The 15,116-nt window shown below is 37.7% G+C and overlaps 1 protein-coding gene across 2 annotated transcripts in view; it reads right to left on the reverse strand.

The window, feature by feature from the left end:
* RNF2 (ring finger protein 2) overlaps nt 1-15,116 on the reverse strand; it is a 47,764-nt gene that overhangs the window by 12,652 nt on the left and 19,996 nt on the right. Inside the window, exon 1 of one of the 2 annotated variants that reach the window (XM_064276519.1) lies at nt 12,020-13,598. The exons of the other annotated variant lie outside the window; for it this stretch is intronic. The gene's annotated coding sequence lies outside the window, so the exon portion shown is untranslated. Of the gene's footprint in view, nt 1-12,019; nt 13,599-15,116 lie in introns of those variants that run through there. 2 annotated transcript variants of the gene reach the window in all.

Genomic DNA, 15,116 nt, shown 5'->3' on the forward strand with positions numbered 1-15,116 from the left:
TTTACAAAAGCAGGTCATTAGGAGACAATGAACAATTCAAGACAAAAAAAGAAATATAACTGCTTGCATATATTTACCTACAAGGATGGAAAGTTGAATGACCATGCTAATTTAATTTGCTCAAACCCAATGCTTCAATAACAAAACACATGATCTTTCAAAGAAAAGTTGACACTTCAGAATAATTTCTATATACCAAAATTCACCGTTTTCAATATATTAAAAGAAACCATCCTATCAATAAGAAAGTAAATGAACTCTCAGAGCTGAAGATAAAGTAAAAACGTTATTGTATTTATTACAGCCTGTTACACAACATAACTTGCTTAATGGAATGTTTTAACAAAATCTCAGTGCCACTGACAAACATTATCTTGTTGAAACTCCAATTTTACTGAATGGAGTTTTTAGTACATATTTTTAAAATACTTATAAGGATGAAAAAGCAAAGATAATGGTCACCAGCCCCCACTCTAAAACAAGTATATACAAGATGTTGTTTAAAAAAAAAAATCATAAGCCAGAAAAGAACTGACTCCCATGTACCTTCTCTCTGAAATCATAATTTCACATAAATTATAAAAGGTTGTCACGGTAAAAAAAAAAAAAAACTCCCCCTCTCCCCCACCAAATGAGGTATATGGCACCCTGTTACTACAAATATCCCTAAAAATTACTTCCATAGTGCCACTCTCTTGTTAGATACGCTTAGCTCCTCAAAAGTGTCTTTGGAAAAATCTAATCATCTAAAGACCTTTCATAGTTGGTCCCTAGTTACTGTATTTCTTTGTACCCACTGCTTAAACCACTGAATGATTTTCACTTCTCTCAAACATGCCATAAAGTTTCCTAACTCCACATCAAATAAATTGAATCAGCCTCCCCTGCCAACCTCCTTACCCCGACACATGAATCCTACAAAAATTGTTCCACCATCTCTTACTTGGAGGAGCCCTTCTCTCCACTCCAGTAAGTTAGCAGCTCCATTCTTAGCACTCCCATAACACCTTATACCCACACTCCTCTACCACACCACTTGTTCCTGATGATGCTTAAAGCATGACTTGTTTACCTACCTGTAGCCCACTCCCATTAGACTATGTGCATGAAACTGTCAGCACAGCCCTAGCACCCAGCATGATGCTTGTCATACTGTCATACATGTACTCAATAACTGCTTGTGGAGGGAATACTGCGGAGAGGATACTCTCCCTTGTAGACACAGCATAAACCCCACCATTTACATACAGCTGTTCCCTAATCTGCCTAACCTTAATAAATCTTTTCTTCCTCTAAATTCCTATATCAATAATTTGGCAATTAAACAGCTAACACCGCTTGTATTTAAGTTCTTTATTATTAACATTTCATATCTCTTATGACTTCATGTCACAGGATTCCTAACATAATTCTTGGCAATTTCAACTTCCCACATAGATGACTTTTCTACTATCTCTAATATCTCACCCTCCACCCAGTCTCAGCCACTCAATCCCAGATGATTATACACCCTAGACTCCAGATGGTGTATTAATACTATATACCATCTATAATCTTAATTCAAGTATCCTACTCTCTAACCATCTCTTATCTTTTCCATTAATCCTACCACCTCTCCTCACTGTCCATTTCTCTCACTTCCTACTTAAGTTCATCATCATATACCTTCAATTCCCTTGGGAGTCTCTCCTTTTGTTATACTCGTTTGTCAAATCCCAAACCCTGGATAATCCCAATTTTGTGCCCCTGCACCCAAGCAGCTTAATTTCGCTAGGGAGGGAAAAAAAACCTATCATGTTGACTTTAAATTCATGTTCATTAATCTCAAATGGGGTGAGGGCTCCCCTCTGGGTGGCTCAAAGGGTTAAGTGCTTGACTGCTGCCTGAAAGGCTGGCATTTCAAATCAACCCAGAGACAGCTCAGAAGAAAGGCCTGGTGAGCTGCTTCCGAAAGGTCACAGCCTTGAAAACCTTATGGAGCAATTCTACTCTACACACAGGACTGCCATGAGTTGGAATCGACTTAACAACAACTGACGACAACGACCTCAAATGGGTTTTAATGCTGCCTCACAATCCTGCCACATATAATTATTTCCCTAGTTAATTCATTCTTTAAACGCTCCTACAAAACTACTACTTTTATACCTTCTCTTCTAGCCTCTAATACTACACACCCGATACATTTTCAGCTGATGTACTTGCTTTCTGTTTCACATGGAAAACAGAACCAGAGACCTTCTAGTCTCTCCTACCATCAAATCTACCAACCCAACTTGAATCTGTACTTCAGTAATTTTGTCTTCCCTCCTGGTATGAATGACTGAACAATGTAAGGCCGGCTTCTCTGCTTGTCTTTGAAGGTGGGGTGAGATCTAGCATATACATGGGGAAAATGGTCTTAGATACAAGTTATAAGATGAGAAGCAAAAACAGCATATTTATAACCCGAAGAGAAATGATTCACCTCAAAAACAAAACTCTTCTGGCCCCATCTTCTCCTCCAACTAGCGCCCTATTACTTTGATCCATTTATAGAAACACTCCTCAAGAGTTGTCTTCATTCACTCTCCTTCTTTTCCCTTTTTCTCACCAGCCTATTACTCTAAGTAGCCTTTTGATCCTACCACTTCAATTGAGGACACCAGTACCTCCATACTGCCACAGAGTCTATTCTTTGATGTGCCAGAAACTACTGTGTGGCCTTGGGCATGCCATCTAACTCCTCTGGGGCTTATTTTCCTCAATAGGAAAAAGGAAAGGATTCCAGTATTTCAAATATTTAGTGGATATCTATTATTTGCCAAGCAAACGGCCCTAAATCATTGCCTCAGAATTCACAGCCTTAAAATAAATGCATAAATGAATTAGAATACAGATACAGAATTACAGAGAACAAGGAATTTGAGGAGTTAGGGAAGGCTTCCGTGGAGATAAGGTTAGCGCTCAGCTGCTAACCAAAGGTGGTTCAAACCCACCAGCTGCTTCCAAGGGAAAAAGATGTGGCAGTCTGCTTCTGTAAAGATTTACAGGCTTGGAAACCCTGTGGGGCAGTTCTACTCTGTCCTATAGGGTCGCTATGAGTCGGCATCAACTTGACGGCAATGGGTTGGTATTCAGTGATGAAATCAGTCTTAAAAAATAGATTACTACACTGGGGTAGAAGTACAAAAGAAAGAGTGTTAAGATGTGAGTTTCTGTTTACAACTTTGAGGCCACCCACCAAGTCCTACCTGAGGACTCTCATTTTGCTTATCAGAACTGGTGGACTATCAAACAAGTGCACACTGCTTGAGCCCTCTGTGCTCAAAATCCAGGTGTCTTTCAGTCCCATCTTGATCACAGATGAGTGTTCCCAATATTATGTGAAATCTAAACAATTTTTCATACAGCTCTTGCCACTTATCTAACTGAGCTTATTTTTTAATCCTAAAATTTTTTTTTCTGTTTTTTTTTTTTTCTGTTGTCACACATTGAACTGTGTCCCCCAAAAATGCATGTCAACTTGGCTAGGCCATGATTCCCAGTACTGTGTGATTGTCCACCATTTTGTTACCTGATGTGATTTTCTTATGTGTTGTAAATCCTACCCCTATGATGTTAATGTGGCAGGATCAGAGACAGTTATGTTAATGAGGCAGGACTCAATCTACAAGATTGAGTTGTGTTGTAAATCAGTCTCTTCTGACAAGGACCTTCCCCCAGAGCCAACAGAGAGAGCGGTCTCCCGGAGCTGGCACCCTGAATTTGGACTTCTAGCCTCCTAGACTATGAGAGAATAAATTTCTCTTTGTTAAAGCCATCCACTTGTGGTATTTCTGTTATAGCAGCACTAAGTAACTAAGACACCTGTGTACTTTGACTCTTCAGTCTGAGAATCATAAATTGAAAAAATCCTGTGTAACAGAGACTTTTCCTCCTTGGGGAAATACTCTCTTTTCTATACCATGCAATCTTCATCAGGACTGCATAATGGCACAGATTCTACAAACTGCTGTCCAGTCATCCTTAAGGGGCAAATGGACAACAGTGTCTGCTCTCTGGAGCAACGAACTTGGCTGTGAATCCCTCCAAAAGCCTCATGAGGAGATTCATGAGAGAAAGCATTGTGTTTAACGTAGGAGACTTTTCTCCGTTTCTGTACTCTGGGGCTGATGGTTAATAAGCTACTAGTCATATAGTTTTGACTACTCAGTCAAGGGCCCTAGCCACCATTTTATAAGCACCACTAGACACCTGTTGTAACGACACTCTCTTTTGTGTCAAAGTGGGTTTCTCTGCAGTAAAGCTGCAAATTTCTCTTGGCAAAACTCATTTGGCCTCCTATATGCATTCTTTCTATAACCTAATTATTGTGCTAGTTACTAGCTAGATGGCATAATTTCTCCAAGGATGATCTAGAATTTTCTCAGCCAATACGGGGGAATCCTGGATATGTCAAAGATAATACATCTAAGAAGCTCTAGAAAAGAACAGAGGAAAAGTACCAAATATACAATAGCCAGCCTTTTTTGCCTGGTATGCCAAGGTCTCAAATTGAAATTTTGACTTCGAAATAGCGTTCCTTAACGATTCTCTAGCAAAAGCCTGAAAGAAAAAAGAACCCACTCAAACCATCAAAAACCTGCCCTCCTATCTAACACTATCACGCTTTAACATAACCACCTACCTATATTCCCTCCCCTAATATCCTAAATAAACTATCCTTTTCTCAAAGTCTTCCCCAAGAAAACAGCCAATGACCCAATATCCACTTAAAACTGCTAGAATGGTAGATATAGACAATGGAAGCTGAATTAAGGCACGGTTTTCAAAACCTAAGACATCTCGTTACTGAATTTCACGTTCTATTAGACACCTATTGTCCAGGAACCCCAGGGTTATGCAAATGAAATCATTTACTATTGTAGCCTTTAAAGAAAATGGTTGAAAGCGGGTAAATGGACATGGACTAAAAAGATTAAAAAAGACAATCTGCATAACACTAAACAGGAACTAGAAGGATAAGAAAAGTACGGTGAAATTTACATGAGACCGTATCTGATGCTTTTTCTTTACAAAAGTTAAATGGACTAAAATTCAAGGTTGTAAAAAGGAAGGAAGAACAAGAGACGTCAGAAATTGGCTTCAAGACTTTCAACCTATATTTTGGACTAGATTCAAGAGTCAAGGTAAAAAGAACCCTGCCCTTTCTTGTAAATGGGCTCAGACCTAACATGCTGTTGCCATCAAGTCAATTCCAATTCATAGTGGCCCAATGTGACAGAGTAGAACTGCCCCATAGAGTTTCCTAGGCTGTAATCTTTACAGAAGCAGATTGCCAGGTCTTTTCCCCCACCAGGCCTTTTCTCCTGCAGAGCGGCAGGTGGGTTTGAACTGCTGGTCTTCTGGTTAGCAGTGGAGTGCTTAACCACTGCACCACTAGGGCTCTTCAGACCTAACATAAACTAAAACCAAACCAAATCCATTGTCATCGAATCGATTCTGACACACAGTAACCCTACAGGACAGAAGAGATCTGCCTCACAAGGTTTCCTTGGTTGTAATCTTTACGGGAAGCAGACTGGCACATCTTTCTCACGTGAAGTGGCTGGTGGGTTTGAACTGCCAACCTTTCAGTTAGCAGCCCAGCACTTTAACCGCTGCATGACCAGGGCTCCTTAGACTTAACATTAACCCACTGCTGTCGAGTCATTCTGACTCATGGCAACTTAACATAGTGGACTAAAAAAAATCTGGAATGTCAAATTGTGATTTGGATATCCAACATGTAGCTGAACATGTCCGGAAAGTCTTACAAAACAGACAAACTAGGAATTAAAACAAAGATATGGCCCTTTAGGTAAAACAATCAAAATGAAAATCAAAAGACCCATTATCCTCTAAGAATCAAGGACCTATTGATAAGAATAGTGGCAGATACAGCAAGCAGAAAAAATTACTGGAAGAGTCACTGTTCCATATTAGCAAATAAAGTGGAAAAAGAAAGACAGTGCCCCAAAATCTAGACAATGATGCTTCTCTGAAGATGATTCTGGCATCTGCCAACTTTCTGTCCTTGAATTCCCAAGGTGAATTATCTATAAATACAGCTAGCCAGCTTCCCTGTAGATAGATACATGGTGCCACTACTTCTACCATAAATCCTACTACAACATAACAAATTTCCCAGACATTTTTCAAACTACTCAGATAGGAGGAATTTGTAAGAATTACCTATCCTAACCATGTCCTGACCCATAACTGTTACTGGGACCAACTATGAACAGAACACTCCTTCTTCCACCTCTAGAAAGCTACCCTGGCAAGTTAATAAGGAGAGATTTATTCTGTAAATCAAACTGTCAGTAAAATATTCTGCTAAAGGCTTGTTTCTAGAGATACCAGTTTTCCTGCACATGACCAAGTTATATCTGATGTGGACATTTGCAGCAAATAAAAATTCAAAAAGTAACTGTTGAGTTAGTTACAGTTCCAGAATCTCCTGGTTTCATTTGAAAAAGCTAGCATTTGGAAAAAACACGGCTTAGGAGTGTTTTCCAGTCCTTCTTTATCTCTCTGTATTGCTAACATATGTCCCCTAGTATCTAGAGTAAGACAGCACGGATGCCGTCTTACCAGACAGTACAACAGAAGCTCCTAAGACCACAGAAAAGGGACAAAATCTTGCTGACTCAAAACCACTAACTCAGTTTTTAAGAACCATGTCAAGAGTGTAGATCTGAAGAAGACTTACTGGCTTCCTGTGATCTGGCCAAGGAGGGCCTAAAGAGGAGAGTGAGAATGAAAAATTCCATTTTTGCCTTGGACACAGTCCACACATAAAAAGGAAGCTGCAAATTCTACTCTGTCCTGAAGGACATGATCTATGCATACATAGGACGCTCAAATTTCCACTTTTAGAAATCACTGTTTGAAGAGAAACTCTTGAGAAATTAGTCATTCTTTTGCTTTACGGCAATACACTACTTTATTTAAATTTAATCTATCTAAATTCTACCCTTCCTCCAAATCATATATAACCTTTCCTGTTCTTTATTGAGAAGCTGCATTTCTGCCTGTGGCACCCCTCTGTCCAAGTCAAGAATGTGTAACATATTCACCTTTTGTTTTTAAGATATGAATGAACTGTGATTTCCATGAATAGTATTTGGGAGTCACCTATGTATACACGCTAATACAAGCTGTGGGAGTGAATGATCATATAAGTAGAGTAGAGAAAGGGGAAGGAAACAAGAAGGGATGGTCTAGGTTAACCATTACATTCCAAGAGGCCAGAGGCTAGAACTGAAGCCAATGAAGAAGACAGGAAATGCATTATCAGAAAAAATGATGGTGATCTTCACAAAAACCAAGTAAACCAAAACCCACTGCCGTCGAGTCAATTCCAACTCATAGCAACTCTACAGGACAGAGCAGAACTGCTCCACAGAGTTTCTAAGGAGCGCCTGCTGGATGTGAACTGCCAACCTTTTGCTTGGTAGCCGCAGCACTCAACCACTACACCACCAGGGTTTCCAAAAACCAAGGGTAGTTTAAGTACAAAAAAACCACACTTAGAAATCAAAATTGAAACTACATGTTCTTTAGAAATTAACAAAACTAAAAAATACTATCTTATCAGAATGTATGTAGTAAAAAAAATCTCTTATAAATATGTATAACTTATTTTTCAAATCAGAAAACCATAAAGACTGGGAAAAATTGAACCAAGCACTAGAAATTAGAAAATGAATCTAAAGAAAGTAGAAGAGAAAAATGATCATTATAAAAGCAGACACTAAATACAAACAGCTAAAAATAGAAAAAAAAAATCCGACAAACCCAAGAAAAGTTAATGTATAACAATAAGGCGCATAAGTACAGATATGAAGGAGATTCTAAAAATCAAATTTATCAGACAATGCTATATTCAATTTTCTATCAATAAATTTATAATTGAGAAAAGAATGAACAATTTTGTAATAAATTAACAAAATTAATTCAAGTGGAGAAGGAAACTCAAATAGACCAATAACTACTACAGGAAAAGTATCTACCTATATGTACCTATATGTACACCCCACCTATATGTACACCCAAAAGGCACCTAGCGCTGAAAGCTTTATAAGGAAGCTGTATCAGGTAGTTCCTAATATAAACCGTTTCACAGCATATAAAAATATTTAAAGTCTCCCAACTTATTCTAGGAGGCCAGAAAATTAATAACCCTGATACTCAAACCAGGTAAAAGAATACTGGACACCTATAATACTTCTTAAATTTTGAATTCTGAACATGATGTACCATTTCTCTGGGCCAACATCAATGCTATTGCTATTTACCCCCTCTTAATCCATTTAATGCCATTTTGATGGCACCAGTCAAGTTAACAGTGCTCTCTAAAATTTTTTTTTTAATTTTCAACCAGAAGATTCATTATTTACTATTATATTCATGAACTACTGCAAGACAATGTGTACAAATGTGGGATCTGCATAACACATCTATTATCTGTCACCTTTCCCTACTACACTAGTTCTTTGGCTTTCAGTAGTCCTATATTACCTACAGCTGTTCACACAATTACATAAATTATATCTCATTTCACAGTGTCATCTGTCCTTCACTTGGGACCCAAGATTATAGTCAAAAATGTACACGGGTCCTAAATCATTAACAGTTCTCACTTATAAGGGGCTCATGCAGATCTACAATATGCTTTATGTTTTTAGCTTAACAATAAAATTTAAAATTACATTAGAATTTCTTACAGAGCTTGCAGGCCCTAAAGAATACATTTAGAGATCCTCAGACCTCCATGAACTCTCATGGGAAAAACTGCTACAGATCAATCTTATATTTGAATGACCAGGGGCAATCCTAAATAACATCATTCAATCCCAGCACAATATGCCAAAAATGAGTAGTGTTTACCATGAGTTGGAATCCACTTGATAGCAACTAACAACATTATTCAAGGAGTGTAAGGATAACTCAACATGAGAAAATCCACCAATGTGATTTACTTTTTCCCCTATGATCCTCTGGAAAGAAAAAGCATTTGAAAACATTAAACAATTTCTAATTAAATATCTTAGTAAGTTAGAAATAGAATGAAACACCTTTAACTTGATAAAAACCTACCAGAAGTCCCCAAACATCTTAATTAATGTTAAAAGTTTTGACGCATTTCCCTTAAAAAGGTCAGGGACAAAACAAAGACATGCCTGCAACATTCTGTTATGAATGCCTAACTAATGCCAAACACCCTGCCCATACCTCCCCGGAAAGGGAGAGAAATATAAACAAGGGAAAAAGTGAAAAATACCATTGGTACAGATTGATAGTTATCTAGAAAATCAAACAGAATCAAATGAAAAATTATTAGAACTAGAAAAAGCAGTAACAGGGTGACCTGGAGAAAAATATGCCATACGAGAAGAAAACCCATAGTTTTCCTACTAACCATTTAGGAATGTATTTTTAAAAAGAGCTCCTTCACAACAGCAACAAAAGCTATAAAATCCCTAAGAACAAATTTTACAAAATACCTGTGAGTCAAAATTCTACAACTTCAATGAAGGACATCAAAGAGGATCTGAACTGGATACATATACATATAAGCCCAATGCAATCGCAATCAAAATACCAACAAACTGATTCTAATGTCACCTGGAAAATGCATACGTACATCCAGGATAGTTCTGAAAAAGAATAATCCTAACAAAATAAAGAGTTCAAAAGGAGTCACTTGAATTTATGGGAATTCAGAATGTTTTGAATCAGAGGGATAACTTTTTTTTGTTGTTGTTACATTTTTAAATTAAATCGGGTGTACCTAAAAATAAATGAATAAAGATAAAATCCAGAGTGGTTCGGCATTTAGAAAAAACTATAAAAGATCAAGACTCCTGGGGCTAGGAACGTAGCCTCAGCAAGATGTAATACCCAGACTTTAAGAAAAGTTTCATACCCAACCTCAAGAATTTTTAAACTTCTGTACAGTAACAAGACATCATAAACAAATATAAAAAGATAAGCAATGGACAGGGAGAATGTATTTGCAAAATATATAATACACAGAGGCCAATACCCATAATATATACTGAGTCCTCCCAAATAAATTTAAGACAACTCAATATAGGCAAAAATGATGAATAAGTAATTAACAGAAGAATACAAATGGCCAATAAAATTAAACTGCGCTTACTGACATTACTAAACCATCAAGTTACAAATCAAAACAATCTTATAGCTTATTTCTCTGTCTGAGATACTGGCAAAAATTAAGACATCTGAAAATCTGGTGTTAGAAAGGGTACACAGAAAGAGGGATTCTCCAATCACTGAAGTGTACATTGGCACAGCTCTGGGAACAGAGCAGTTTGGCAGTTAAGGCTTGATTATTTAGTTTTAAGAATGTATTTCTGGAAATGCAAACTGGATGAATCAAGCTATACGGGAGCAATTACAAAAATATCTATGGAAATCCATTCCCCGCTTTTTAATTTATCCTTCATCAACATACAGTTAAGAATTCACATTCTTTAAAGTGTAATAGTAGACATATCAGCTCGTATAACCTCAGTACAACATGCACCTTAACACACACAGGTACTTTAAAACTCTAAAATAGTCAACTTATTCTTTTAAAAAGTCAACAAAATTAACTTGTGAATCAAAAGATAATATTTTAAAAAATAGAAGTCAACGGACATCAAAAGAATATAGACGGGGATCCTAACAGAAAAATTCCCAAATCACTCGATGACCAAATAGTAACACTCTACTGGATTGGCTGAAGCTTCATCTCTCAGAGCAGCTTATTATATCTGTCAAAAATGTTAATGTGCTTCACCTTTGACCTGGGAATGGCTCTCTTAGGAATCGATCCAAAAAGAATTCACATACAGGTATATACAAACATATGTACAAGAATGATCATCACAGCACTGCTTGTAATAGCAAGAAGTCATAAAACCCTATCTATCTATGTCTGACAACAGAAAAACTGCTAATTAGGATTTATCTATGGTACAGAATACTATGTAGCTATGTTACTGGCATGGGATAAAACATACACACATAACATTACATTAAGTTGTAGAACAAAGTGTATAAAGCCAGCTGAATCAAACCCGTTGCCATCGAGTGAATTCCAACTCACAGTGATCCAACAGAATAGAGCAGAAATGCCCCATAGGGTTTCCAAGGAGTGGCTGGTGGATTCGAACTGCCAACCTTCTGGTTAGCAGCCATAGCTCTTAATCACTGTGCCACCAGGGCTCCACAAAATGTATAGTGTGATCCAATTTAAGCCATTAAAAAAGAAGTCCAAACACTGAGAGTTATTAAGTGTTTGTGATTTTGAGGTCTGTTCAGCTTGTTTCAGCCTTGCTTGCCATCTTTTTATCACTCTTGCCAAATTCATTCACCTTTTAGAATCTTTTCACTAGTTTGTCATTCTACCTAGAACAGAATGTTCTCTTCCCTGTGATTTTATCATGGCTAACTCCTTCTTGGAATTCAGGTCTGTTTAAATGTAATCTCAGAAAAGCCTTCCGTGACCATATTCTAAAGAAATTCTTACTCTGTCATTCTTTCTCTCAAGTTCTCCCATTTTTTCCCCCCACTACAGCACTTTTATAAGCTCCCTGAAGGAAGGAGTTCTCTATCTTACCACAATATCCCCAGTACCCACCTAGCGCTGAGCCTGGCATATAGAAAAAAAATTTTTTTTTTTTTTTGCTAATAAATAACTGATGAAGGACTCAACAATGGTATGACTAAGTTAAGAGACGAGCTCAAATTAGGTAACTTTAACACTTCACATTCATGACTGAAAGTCACTTCAAATGACCACAGAAAAGGGCAAAAATAGGAAGACTCCACAGTTGGTCTATTTTCTACATGTAGAGAAACTATTTTTGTGTGTCTAAATGGTTAGGGCTTTCTGAACAAAGAAACCTGGGAGCTTGGTCAAAGTGACAAGCCTTGAAAACTTAAAAGAAACTGAATAGATGGTAAAAAGATTTACCTCTCCAGAGGCATGTGTTCACATTTCAAGGGGGATGAAACCTGGACTACGGAGACATTCCAAGGGTTGTAAATTCTGAGACTTCTCTGATCTTCCCCCTAGGAACATTTATTTACATTCCAAAGATTAAAAACGTAAGATCCTTCCCCTTCTGGTCCTAAGGAGAATTTGTTTACATTAGAAAGCAAAGGTTTCTCTCCCTCTTTCAGGAGGAAAAGGTGGACAGCGTGTATGTAAGCACCTAGATTCCTAATTCTGGGGGTTCCTCACCTGCCCAGTAGACCTGGTACACATGGGATGACATCATCTCTCATCACATTGCCCTGCAGGGAAGAACTGGGGTAAAGGGGAATGGACGCAATTATTGCTATGAGTTAATAATCATCTGTCCCTGCCCCAGAAATCATGTCTACTTTCAGGATAATATGAGTATAGATATTAAAAATCTATCATTCTAACACACAGAATTTGGTTCCTTTAGTTATGCTTTAATCCAGGCTTTCAGAAGAATAATAAACTTTTGAAAATATTTAAAAAAATTTTTTTTCATAACAAAAGTCTATTAAGTTCCCAACTTACAAATTAAAATTTTCATTCTAACTTTTTCCATTAAAAACATACTATACTTCTGTGTCTGAGATACTGGAAAAGCTGTATCTGTATTCTAGTTCGACTATACTATGGGTTAATGTTTTAAAGACTAGAGGCCTAATCACTTACTATAACATTGTTTCTAAATAGAAATATTCATTTAACAGTACCTAGCAAACAAAGTAATATGGAAACATCCTAAAATGTCATTTCTATCTCAATCCTAAGTTACAATCATTAAATGGGTTATGAATGAAAAAAACCAAGAGCCAGTCTGTAGATGTTAGATGGGCAAACAATGTTAAAGTGAAAAGACAACACTAATACAGGTTCCCATTCAGTTATTTCAAACCCCAAAACCCCCAAATACGCTGACTGGGCCATACATTTGTGCCCAAGACCTTTTCCTAGTTTCCCTAGAAGGGAAAATAGATCCACTAAACCATAAATTCCTCAAGACTAACCACAGAGAACTTATTTTAGGAATGTCCTTACATTATGGTACAACAAATGCAGCAGCTAGGAAGCATGGTAAGTGATCCCTGAAACTGGATCACCTTGGATTTGCATCCTAATTCCGGCAGTTACTGGCTGTGAGCCCACAGACAAATTTCTCAACCTCTCAGATCTCAGAGGCTTTTTTTTTTAAGTCTGTAAAGTGATAAACTTTTCAAAGTCGTCGGCAAAATTGAATGAGATGGTCATGTAAAGTGCTTGGCACAAAAAAGTGAAAGGATATCATCATTTATTTCAATAAACAAGCGTTCTTATTTCTCAGTGCTCCAATATGTAAAAAATCAGGGAAAAAAATGACTTGACCATTCCCTAATTTATCAAGCCTTTTATGGTAACAAATACATTAATCACTTTTCAAAAAGAGTAAGTTATTTTTGAAAAGAAAATACTGAAAGTATAAGAATGTTAGCTTATGTGCCTCATATGACAGAAAGCCAATAGGTATGCTAACTCAAAATTTATGACTACTACTTTAGGACTTACTGCATAACAAACAAAAACTGCCAGAAAGCCAAAGACACAAGGTAATTATGAGCTCAAGAGACAGAAACCAAAAAAAAAAAAAAAACCAAACAAACCCATTGCCATTGAGTCGATTCTGACTCACTGCAACTCTGTAGAACAGAGTAGAACTGCCCCACAGAGTTTCCAAAGAGCTTCCTGGTGGATCTGAACTGCCAACCTTTTGGTGAGCAGCTGTAACACTTAACCACTATGCAACCAGGGTTTCCAAGAGAGACAGAAAGGGCCACATAAATCAGAGACTACTCAGCCTGAGACCAGAACTAGATGATGCCCAGCTACAACCCATGTCTGCCATGACAGGGAACTTAACAGAGAAACCCTGAAGGAGCAGAAGAACACTAAGATGCAGACCTCAAATTCTCATAAAAAGACCAGACTTAATGGTATGACTGAGACTAGAAAGACCCCAGAGGTCATGGTCCTCAGACCTTCTGTTAGCCCAAGACATGAACCATTCCCAAAGCCAACTCTTCAGACAGGGATTGGACTGGAGTATAAGATAGAAAATGATACTCTTGAGAAGTGAGCCTCCTGGATCAAGTAGACACATGAGACTAGGTAGGCATCTCCTGTCTAGAGGGGTGATGTGAAAGCCAAGGGCAACAGAAGCTGGATGAATAGACACAGAAATACAGGGTAAAGAAGAGTGTGCTGTCTCATTAGGGGTGAGCAACTAAAAGTATATAGTAAAGTGTATTAAGTTTTTGTATGACAGACTGACTTGATTTGTAAACTTTCACTTTAAGCACAATAAAAAAAATTTTTTTTAAAAAAGACTCGAGCTAGGTCACAAAAAAATATTACATTCCAAGAAAATTTTTTTTAAAAATGCCAGAAAGGGCAGATTTCTTTGTCTACTGTTAGTAACCCCCATGCAGCTGAATACTAAGTATAGTTCTGGAAGCTTAAGATAAAAAGAGAAACATGTTTGATAGTGACTTTTCTGGTTTAAATTACAGGAAAAAATTGTAGATTCTTTAAAAAGAGGGTGCTAGATGGCATAAAGACGGGCATCTTGAACCACAGCTTTGCAGAATATCCAGAGGCAGTCCATCCATGCCTCCTGGATCACCACCCACTCACACAAACTTTGAGGGGATTAGATAATACAGCTCAAGTACACTGCTATCTGATGATTGCTTGATACAGGTAGGGCTAAAGTGTAGAGAATTTATATGGTCTTCATCCTTTGGGGAAACCCTGGTGGTGTAACGGTTAAGTGCTACGGCTACTAACCAAAGGGTCAGCAGTTCAAATCCGCCAGGCACTCCATGGAAACTCTATGGGGCAGTTCTACTCTGTCCTATAGGGTGGCTTTGAGTCAGAATCGACTCGACGGCACTGGGTTTGGTTTGTTTGGTTATTCTTTGGTCAGACTCTCAATTAACCAAAGTCACACATGAGACCCTGGCACATGCTGGATCACAGTGCACTCCAAACTTGGTTCTTAGACAAGAGACTCAAG

The sequence above is a fragment of the Loxodonta africana genome, chromosome 25 (assembly GCF_030014295.1).
Source record: "Loxodonta africana isolate mLoxAfr1 chromosome 25, mLoxAfr1.hap2, whole genome shotgun sequence".
Lineage (NCBI taxonomy): Eukaryota > Metazoa > Chordata > Mammalia > Proboscidea > Elephantidae > Loxodonta > Loxodonta africana.